This window comes from Tauraco erythrolophus, chromosome 5 (genome assembly GCF_009769465.1).
Source record: "Tauraco erythrolophus isolate bTauEry1 chromosome 5, bTauEry1.pri, whole genome shotgun sequence".
Lineage (NCBI taxonomy): Eukaryota > Metazoa > Chordata > Aves > Musophagiformes > Musophagidae > Tauraco > Tauraco erythrolophus.
In genome coordinates, this window is record NC_141469.1 from 1,798,256 (window position 1) to 1,808,942 (window position 10,687).

A 10,687-nucleotide genomic window follows, 5' to 3' on the forward strand; every position below is an offset into this window, starting at 1 on the left:
CCTATTCTTAAACACATCCAGGGATGGGGACTCAACCACCTCCCTGGGCAGCCTATTCCAGTGGCTGACAACCCTTTCAGAGAAGAAATACTTCCTAACATCCAACCTGAATCTCCCCTGAATTTTGGCTGAAGGATCAGCCAAAACATAGTAGAAATAACCCAAAAGCTTCTATATCTTCTGCAGCAGCTGCACCTTTGCAGGCAAGAGTTTGATTCGAGTCATTTTTTGTTTCGATTTAAAGATTTTTGGACACCCACTGGATCCTCCAGACACCCTTCCCACAGTACCTACATCAGAGGCCTACAAAAACGTGGTGCAAATACCTCCCAAAGGCCATGACCATGGCAGGAAAGAAGTGTTCTGCTGCTTGGCTTTGCTGTGCTTCTGCAGCCATTAAACCACTTAAAACCATGTCATTCAGTGGCATCAAGCCATAAGAAGCCTCAAGCTAGTTCAGCAAGGTCAAAGATTTCCTTGAAGGCACTGAAAAATAGGTGATGGGAAACGAGAGGGGTGGTAGGTGAGCCGTGTGTGGAAAGAGGAGGAGAGTTCAAGATTTATGGTGGAGACAAACAAGCTTTTATGTACCTGAGCCCCCTCTGTAAGATGACAATGGAAGACCTGTCACAGCGTCTCCAAACACACAAGCCAGGGATGGAGCAAGAACTTGGTCTGTATCAACAAGGCAATTTTGGAGATGAGCAGCAAATGACCTGACAAAAAAACATTTTCCACGTTTTACCGGGATGGGCAGAAAGCCAACCCTGAAGTACAAGCCGTGGAGATGCCACCTCTCCTGCCCTTCAGGGAGGACCCGTGTGCTCCACAAGTGAGAGTTGAAGAGGCTGCATTGGAAACGTCTACAGCAAGCAAATCTCTTGGCCGTGTCGAAACCTCTACGTTCATTTTAAGAGAAAGTGAACTTTAAAAGCACACTCCTCTACAACTCACTCAGCACTCCTTGCAGGGGAGATGAAAAAACTATGTTTTTCTAAAAAAAAAAATTAAAAAAACCACCCACCCCCCCAAAAAAAACCCAACTGCAGTGAATTGTCACCACTGTGGTTTGTGGTCCATCATCTGCTTCAAAGATGAAGATACCTCCTGCCGAAACCTGGGGGAGAGCTGCACCCGCATCTGTTTCAGAATCAACCAGTCAAGCGAAAAACATGAGCAGAGGCACCCAGGACCCAAGCAAAGCGTTGGTTTCTCTTTTATTGCACAAAAATACATCTCAGCCGCTTCATGCAATGCCCAATTTCCAGCCCAGGGCTCCTTCCAGCCCAACTGGGATGTTGTCCATCCCCTTGTGCCTCCTATACCTCAAAACCACATTCCCAACCAGCCTGTGTTCATTTATCCACATAGGAAAAGAAGTTCTTGAGCCCTTTTTCCCCCTGCTGTCCCTTCTCCTGGTGGCATTTTAAGAAGAAGCATTCCCTTGATGTGACTGGCCTTCCTTTCTTCCTAAAAAATTACTAGCCCAAATCTGCAAATAATAACACCGACGCAAGGGTGCAGCCCTGGGGAAGGGAACAACTGACCAGGACGTGTGGGTCTCCAAGGCCCTGTGCTGGTGGTCACCAGCTCAGGAGTTTTATTCGTACTGGGATGCAAAACAGACGGCGCTTCCTGCGGCAGACGTCAGGGATAGAAGAGAAATTTCAACACGAGAGCATCGGAATTAGCTAAAGCCTAATGACATCAGGCCAAAATTAGGTTGTTCAAACCAACTATTGAGCTCGCTGTCACTTAGTGTCTTCAAGCCAAGGTGCACGGGCCTACTGGTGACGTGGCATGGGGACAAGATCTCATTTTTGGGGATTCCAGAGAGGTGTGATGACACCTCTGCTCTGTGTGTCTGCACGCGAGTGGAAAATTGACTACAGGTGTCTTAAAAATTAAGGCTCAAGTCTTTGGTCTTCTTGATGGCTAAAGAAAGGGAATATGGTCAGAGGGAACTTGGAAAGAGATGGGATAAGGAGGAAGAAGAGAGGCTCAGAATCATAGAATGGTTAGGGCTGGAAGGGACCTTCAAAGGTCATCTAGTCCAACCCCCCTGCAAGGAACAGGGATATCTCCAACTAGATCAGGTTGCTCAGGGCCTTGTCCAACCTGGCCTTGAACGTCTCCAGGGATGGAGCATCCACCACCTCTCTGGGCAACCTGTTCCAGTGTTCCAGTTCTTCAGAGCAAGAAGAAAAGCTCCATTAGGGGGAAAGAAATTAAGGAAAACTTCTAAGAAGCATGAATTCGATATTCCTGCCTCCCCAGCCCATCCCGAGCCACAGGATCTCATCGGAGCAGCGACCAGGTGCTTTCTGCCGAAGGGAAAGCAGCAGTACACCTTCAGCAGCGTGTCAGAACATGCCACCCGAGTCCAAAGCAAAGAAAATTTCCGGGACATCCCGTCCAGCCCAGAGATGCAAATGGCACCAAGAAGCGAGCGCAGGAGAAAATCCCCCCGACTGCTGCATTCATTTGCACTTGCTGCTAGAAAAGCACCACGGAGAAATACCCCCGGCACCCCTGCGCCGCTTCGCCTGAAGCTCTCAACTGGTTTCGAACTGGAGTTGGTCCAAAAGGAACCGAAAGGCAAAGTGAAGAAGTGGTGTTATTCCTCAAAGGCACGCGGGGAAAAGCAGAAATAGCTGTGCCGCCCGGCACGGAAGACATGGGAAGGAAACCCAAGAGCTTTACCAGGAAGCGGCGTTGGTGGCTCAGCTGCGGTCTCCAGCTCCCTCTCCGCACGTTTAGAAGGAAGAAAAGTTTTACATTGAGAGTGGTGAGGCACTGGAACAGGTTGCCCAGAGAAGCTGTGGCTGCCCCATCCCTGGAAGTGTTCCAGGCCAGGTTGGATGAGGCTTTGAGCAACCTGGTGTAGTAGATGGTGTCCCTACCCATGGCAGGGGGGTTGGAACTAGAGGATCTTTGAGGTCCCTTCCAACCCAAACCATTCCGTATGATTTGCATGTGGGCGCAGGAACCCGTCTAGACGCCGCAGGTGCCGCCGAGTGAGCGCCGTTAGCGATTTGCATAGGGGCTTCGTGCCATGGTGAGGGCTCAACGCCCACCCCGGCACGGGAGCAAGTGGATGATGAGTTGAAATGAAGTCAGGCAGTGATGGGGAGGGAGCCCATAAATTGCATTTGAAGCGAGACACGCCTGTTGACATGGCCTTGCTGCTCTCATTGCATCCTTGGTGCATCTTCAACCCCACGTCCTCCACATCGCCGCCAGATGGGAGGAAGGCCTCTTGCTTTTAGCACTTCATTCTTGGGCTAGCGAAGAAGCGGTCCAGGTCGAACAGCTAGACCAGAACACGTTCCTGCAAACTCCCCCAGGCAGACCTAGCCTGCGCTTCACAAGATGGGAAGTTTCCAAACTCTAAGGCGGCCCCCACAACCCCAGCACCTGTCCCTGGAACAGAAAGAGGATGCTGCAATGCCGGTAAGGATGCTCCAGTGCTTCAGGAGACCTATGCCATGGGTGCTACAGAGAAGAAGCTATATCAGAGTGGTAGGACCGCAACGTTGTCCCACAGTGCTGATGATCCAGCCGAGCCCACAGTGCTGGTGGGACACGGGGTGTTGACGTGCCACCAGGGCAGGTCAAGGTTTTAGCTGTCTTCTGGGTCTACGTCAGCAGTTGCGCCACTGGCAGGGCAACCGGAAAAAGAAATTAGACCCAGGGACTGCCAAGACATGGAAGGAGCCACGTGAGCTTTCACAGTCAGACCTTTCTGTACGTGACAACAAGGAAAAAGGTGCCAAAAAGGCCACAAAGGCCAAAAATACAGCAAAGATACTGGTATGGAAGCACGTTTCCCCTCCATACCTGAGGGAGCAGCCTCCTGAAGGCTCATTTTAATTGCTTGACCTGAATTACATCGTATTTGGGGAACATCTTTCAGCGAACACTCAGCAAGACTCCTCCCACCAACCTCCCAAGGAGTGTTACGGCAAGGTCCCCTCACAGACAGACATCACCATAAACGCAGCTAGAAGCTGGCAGGCTTGGTTCATCTGATATTTTATGGTTTTTTATTTTTCCAAATATGAGTGGTTTCCATTTCAGTTGAGCAAGTAACTAAGCTGTGTCTATATTATTTGGCTTGCAGGATAACCCATAACTATTATTTCTGGTAGAGCTAAACATGGTCTTGACTCATTTTCTACTGGTTAATCCACAAGACAGAAGCTCATCTTCAGAAAAGTAGCTTCTCTTCCTTTCTAGCTTGACACAAGCTTCTTCAGCCACAACGGTCAACCTCCCCCATGTCTGCTGGCACATCTGCGCTTCACACATATGTTAGCGACTCATTTCCTAACCAATGTCATCTCTTTCCAGGCTATCTGGGTTCGATTGTCACAGCATATGTGACATTAAATTAATCCACTCTACATGTAAAGTTCACCGGCCACATGTGACATCCAGCTCCCCACCTCGAAGCAGGGCCTCGCCTGATGATGTCCAATCTCACTGAGTAACCCAAAGGTGACAGGAGCTAGCTGAAGGGTTTCCAAATCCCTGTTGCCCATGGGACCCACTTCTTCCGATGGAAATTGCACACAGAGATCACAGCCTGGAGCATTCACAGCCTGGGATGACCTACCTAGAGGACAGGAAACCAGCAAGGCAGGATAACCAGTTAAATGGACCACAAGAAGAGCCACAGTCCTGCTCTGAAAAGATGCACAGAAGCCACCAGAACACTAGTCCTTGTGATGCACAGTTGCCTACACCAAGATCCACTCTAAAGAACTGGTAGTCTTTAAGTGACATGGTCGAGGGAGAAGGACGTGCCCAGCTACCTTTGAGAGCCTCGCTAGCCCCATGAGCATTTCTGCCTACCACATCTACTGACATCACACCAAGTCCAGCAAGGCAAAGTACCTGTAAGTGCAATCTGGAGCACCAAAAGGTGCTACTTTTGGTAGAGCCACGTGGTGGGGCAGGAGAGGGAGCGATGGTCCCAGCCGCACACAGGCACGGATGAACAGCTTGGCGTTCGGCCAGGGTTAATGACTGCTGAGGAGCTGCTGCTGAGGGTCACGGAGGTCTACGAGGAGTGGGAGGCCACCCAGCTATTAAAAGTTTTTTGGGAAGGAGAAGGATGAGATAGGTGAGATATGGCTGTGGGGATGGAATTATGCACGGTGAGTGGGGGTGTCCCACCTCCCAGGACATCTCAATCGCATCGAGCCGTGGCTACTAGAGGGAAGGCCGTGTGCCAGCCCTGTCCACGTTCTCCTCCCAAGTGAGCAGTGGCACACCACCCCCAACTACACCAATGCCTTCCCCACGTTCCACCTGCAAGCCACCATAGCAGTTATATCCAAAAAAAAACAGGCAAGCCAAGAGCAACTGTTCTCTAGGAGCAAGTAGAACTGCACATGGCATGGAGGGGAAATCCAGGTCTCCACCAAGAAGGAACCACATGGCTGCAGTATGAACATCTTTTGGGGAGATGACAAGGCCTCCCAGCCTGGGAAAACCCCTTCTCAACCATTTCTCCTGAACTCAGCACCCTTGAATCAGCACTTGGGGCGTCAGAGCCTCGCGTGTGCCACCAAGCCAACGCAACTACCCGGAGATGCTCTCAACGGAGAAGGAGAAACTTGAACTCGAACTTCCGCAAAGGACGTAAACCCCACCAGTGAAGAGAATTGATACTGAAAGGAGTTATCTCGCAGCTAAAATAATCCCACATCACTTCGGGTTCGGGGGGGAGGATGAAAGATGGGCTGGTCGAGCTCACAAGTCACCCTCAAGGCTAGAAGGTCAGCAAGCTCTCGCCTGCCGGGTGGAGAGGGGGAGGCAGATCAAAGGGCAGGGAAAGAAGAAAGACTTCGGGAGATACTGGAAAGCGAAACCAAGAAGCATAAACCCATAGAAACCATGAAACCTGCTTTGATCTTTCCTCAGCTTTTATCTCGGTTGTCGCTCAAGAAACACACCCTGAAAACCAATAAGGCCTAAAAAGTCCCAGCTGTTGCAGGGTGCAGCCTTGGGTGGGATCCAGAACATGCCTGAAGCTGTTTGAGCATCTCCCCTCCCCTCCATACCCCACCTCCCCACACGCAGGTCACCTTCTGCCTCTCTCAAGCACACGCTAGAGCATCTCCTGGCTTGAGGTCTTGTTATACGAGAAAGGTTTTTCCATCCCAAACCTGAAACTTCCCACCTCTGCTAGCCAGGAGCAAAACAAAAGCAGGGGAAAAGCAGTTTTTACCCAACCCAGACTGATTTTTCAGGGGTACACACCCTTGAGGATGATCCCATGGGATGAAGAGGAGCAGTGTCAACGAGTACGTTGGGTCTGAAAAACCCCCGCCCACTCACCTCTAAATAAATACACCCAAATTACCTCATCGTCACGAGCCCCAGACTGGTTCATCATGGAGGAGCTTGTTGCACCCACAAAAACAGGGAGAGGGGGATGCATGGAGAGGAAGAGCACATGGTGGAAGAGATGGGGGGGGACATCAGTAAGCTTAACAACAGCACACGTACTACAAGAAGCAATACAGCTATTGGCCACGACCTTGTAGGAGAATCCAGCCACCCCTCTGGACAACAGCCGCGTTAATCCCACGTTCAAGCTCGATCATATTTCTACAACATGGAGGAGCAGGCATTACTACTCAGAGTATGAAAAGCCCACAACATACAACGGACCAGATTTCTGGGGAAAGGAAAGGGGAAGCCATCAGTTGTGAAATACCTGGCAGAAAGACCATGCGTGGAGCAAAGTCACACAAGTCGTGGTAGCACACCCCCACCACTCATTCTGTTCCTACGACAAAGGATCTCTACCGGCTGCTCAACGAAGAGCGTTGCACAAGGCACGTTCCAGGTTTTTCGAGGTTTGTTCCCACCTTAGTAACGCAGGCAAATAAAGCAAAACCTGATGTCTTCTCATGTGGCTTTGTGCCTGGCAAATTTTAAGGCAATCTGTCGTCAACGGAGATGGTTGAGTCAGCACAGGTGTCTGCATGTACGAGAAGATCGTGCCTGGCACAGTACTGGAGGACCTCAGGCTAGGAAGGGTCCAGTGGTCATCAAAACAGCTTAAAAATGGTCTGAGGGTGCTAATTAGAACCTACACAGAAACACATCGTCTTTGCATTTTGAGATACGTAACCACTACAGTTGACTTCAACCCAACGCCTAACAGCAACATGTCTTAATTCCAACCCCTACGTACAGAAAAGAACGGAGGCAGCTATCTTGAGAAGCACATTGGAAGGAGCCAGAGAAACTGGTCAAACCTTGGAAATCCAAGGGGCACCAGGCTGGGCCGGACTGCAGTCGGAGTATACGACGTGCCCGTCGGAAGCGCGTGCTTCCCAGCGGCCGTGCCAGCCCTGCGCAGACGGAAACGCACGCGCGGCCGGCGCTGACGTGGTGGTACGTGTTTTCTGGATAAAAATAATTATCAAAGGCATGATGGGCTGAGCTGGGTGCAGGGTGGGAGCAGCCGGGGCCAAAGAGTGCTGAGCCACTGCCAGCGAGTGAGGAAATGCAGCCCAACACCTCCTGGTGACTCGGGGCATAACGGAGACGCTGGCGTGGGCTTGGCAGAGAGGCTCCCAACTGGGGTGAAAAACCTTTCCTGAAGGAAAAAAAAAATAAATCATAGAATGCTTTGGGTTGGAAGGGACCTTAAAGATCATGTCCTTCCAACCCCCCTGCCATGGGCAGGGACACCCTCCACTACACCAGGTTGCCCAAAGCCTCATCCAACCTGGCCTGGAACACTGCCAGGGATGGGGCAGCCACAACTTCTCTGAGCAACGATGAGCCAGCGCAGAAGGACGTTAAGACTACAAAGGGTTTTTCCTCTCCTGGACAGGGCATTTTGCTTTTTCTCCAGTGTTTGTGAGGACGTTTGGCTGGACATCTGCAGCAGACAGGAGCGGGTATCTCACCGGGCGGTTTTGGCTGCGTGGGAGGTGGAGGTGGTGTTCAAGGGAAGCACTTGGAAAGACGGTTCCTCAACACAACGTATCACCTTGGCGTAACAAAACGAGGGACTTGTCTTCTGCGCCTCTGAGTGTGGGACTGGAGAACGTGGGCAGCTGAAATGCCCACACCATGTAGATACAGGATTTAGACTTGTCACAGCAGAAGGAAGCTTTGTTAAAAAAAAAAATAAAAATAAAAATAAAGCCTGAGCTAGGTTCTGACTTTGCAGTGACAGCTCAGGCTTCAGGCACAGCAAGTCAGAGAACAAAAAAAGCCAATTTCTGTAATTTCAGAACCGTATTTGCTGAATATTATCCCACTGCACTGACCAAGGCACAGCTGTTGTAGCTAAATGGGTTGTGCAACACCCCTACCCATCTCCAGAACATTTGGGTTTTACCCTTCTTACAGGAAAATGTTTAATCTGGTTTGAAGAAAGACCCTCCAAACGGCTTTACTGGGTGACAGTGGCAGCCCAGTAGCTGGTTGTGGGCAGAGCCCAGCCCAGGGAGGAGCAGACGAACAGACCAACATCTCCAAAAACATCCCGCGGCCCTTGCCAGCACCTGCTCCCGTGTCCATATTCACCAGTTCTAGGAAAAGTTGGTGTCAGCAGGGTTGGGTCGGGGCTCAGCACCACTAGAGAGCGGCAGACACCAGCGCCAGCATCACGGATGTGGCTGAGCCAGGGAAAACCCAGGGGGAAGGGAGACTTCCACACAGCCCAGCATCTACCCAAGCATCTGGGCTGTAGGCAGATGACCATCAAAGCTGTCTGATCACACAAGAAAAATTTTGACATCTTTATAGGCATTCCACATGCCTGCCCTCTCCATGGAAGGTTTTTTCCCACTGCCCCCCTTAAGGAAGGCAATTTTATGGAGTCACGGAATGGTTTGGGTTGCAAAGGACCTCAAAGATCATCCAGTTCCAACATCCTGCCATGGGCAGGGACACCTTCCACTACACCAGGTTGCCCAAAGCCTCATCCCAACCTGGCCTTGAACACTTCCAGGGATGGGGCAGTTCCTCGGGGCAACCTATTCCAGTGTTTCATCGCCCTCAGAGGGAAGAAGTTCAATTTCAATTTTCAGGAGTATTTTTGAACCTTTATATTTTCGTCATTATATTTTTTTCCCCCCAGTTCGTTATTTCTGTTGGTGACCACAGTGCAATAAAAGCGGAGCTGGCCAGTGCCATGGCATGGCCTGGGGTCATCACAGGTGGGTGCTGCACAACGACCTGGGGGTGCCCCAAGTACCAGGCATGGGGATGGGACACAGCTGAGAAGGAGCAAGCGACTGGGCATCGAGGTGGGAACTAAGAGGGGAAACCCAGACCTGGGGAAGGAAAAAAGAGAAGATGAAGGGAGGGCTTCCTCCTCGCACCAAACACACGGGTTAGTGCCCTTTGCTCAATTCCCAGGCAAGAGCAGCAGCAACCTGTGGAACTGGCTTGTCCTGATGTTCTGCAGCAAGCAGAGGTTAGGGTAGGTTTTTGGGCGGGGAGAGGCACAGAGGCATCCTGGAGATCTAGAAACGCAGGTTAGACCCTACAGACCCTGCAGCAACGTCAAAGGACCTTTCTTTTGAGGGAGGATGGATTAAGAGTGCTGCAGAGAGCAGTGAGCACCTGGAAAAAGGAGGAGGAGGAGATGTAGACAGAAAGCCTTTGTTCTCCTGCACTAGGAGAGTGGTTGAGCTCGACAGGGTGGGAAAGGACAACAGCCTACAGCCGACCTATCATCCTGGAGATAGGAGCACTCCCACCAGGACAAAGCTCCCAGGACCATCCGTGGGTGGAAAGAGGAGGCTGGAGAGAAAAGCAGCAGAAAGGGAGTCATTGCACAGCGTCGTGCCTGCTCCAGAGCCACCACAGGCAGTCGAAAAAGGACTCCCATGCCCAGTCAGGGACAGCTTGCACTGGCCAGAGGCGAGTAGAAGGTGTCCTATCCTATCCTACAAAAGGCATTCCTCCCAGCAGGACCAGGGAGAGGCTGCTGTTGGTTAGTCAGACGAGCTGTGTCCCTCGTACATTGCCCTGCTTTGGGCTCTGAAGGCCAGGCTTTCCTTCGGAGAGACCCCAGGACCCTTCTTCCCACATACACCCACTGAAGTTTCCAGGTGTAACTGCAGCACCACACCTGCCTGACTGCAAGCAGCCTAAAACATCAGAGTTCCTTCCAAGTTAACGACTCCCACTGCTCAACTACGCCGTGATGCTTGACTCTACAAGCATGCCAGCATTAAAAACCAGAGTCAGCAAGGAAAGTATCGCTCCCGTTTCTCCAAATCCAGAGAAACTTCTTGTTAATACATCTAGAGTTTTGCTAGAAGCATGAGGATGCCAAAGTTGACGTGCAATGCCTTTTTTAGGCCACATATACTGGCTATATTCCTAGCTAGAAAACTTGGAGGTTAGGCAGACTAAAGCTGAGACACCAGCATTACCCTTCAGCCACACACCTGGAAACAGCTGGAACCCGTTCATGCTGCAGGAGGCCATCTACAAGTAGAGCAACATGACCAAGGCTGAGGCTTCCCACTGGAAGCAGCTGGAGAACCAGCGTGCTGGCTGCCCGCATCGATGGTTGGACTCCGTGATCCGACCCTGCTTGTGCTGATGTGCCGGGAGAGCACGCGCTCGGGCTCTGTCTTTTCTTGAATCCCAAAGAGGAGCGATGGTGGGATCAAAGTTCGGGGGAGCTCAAGGT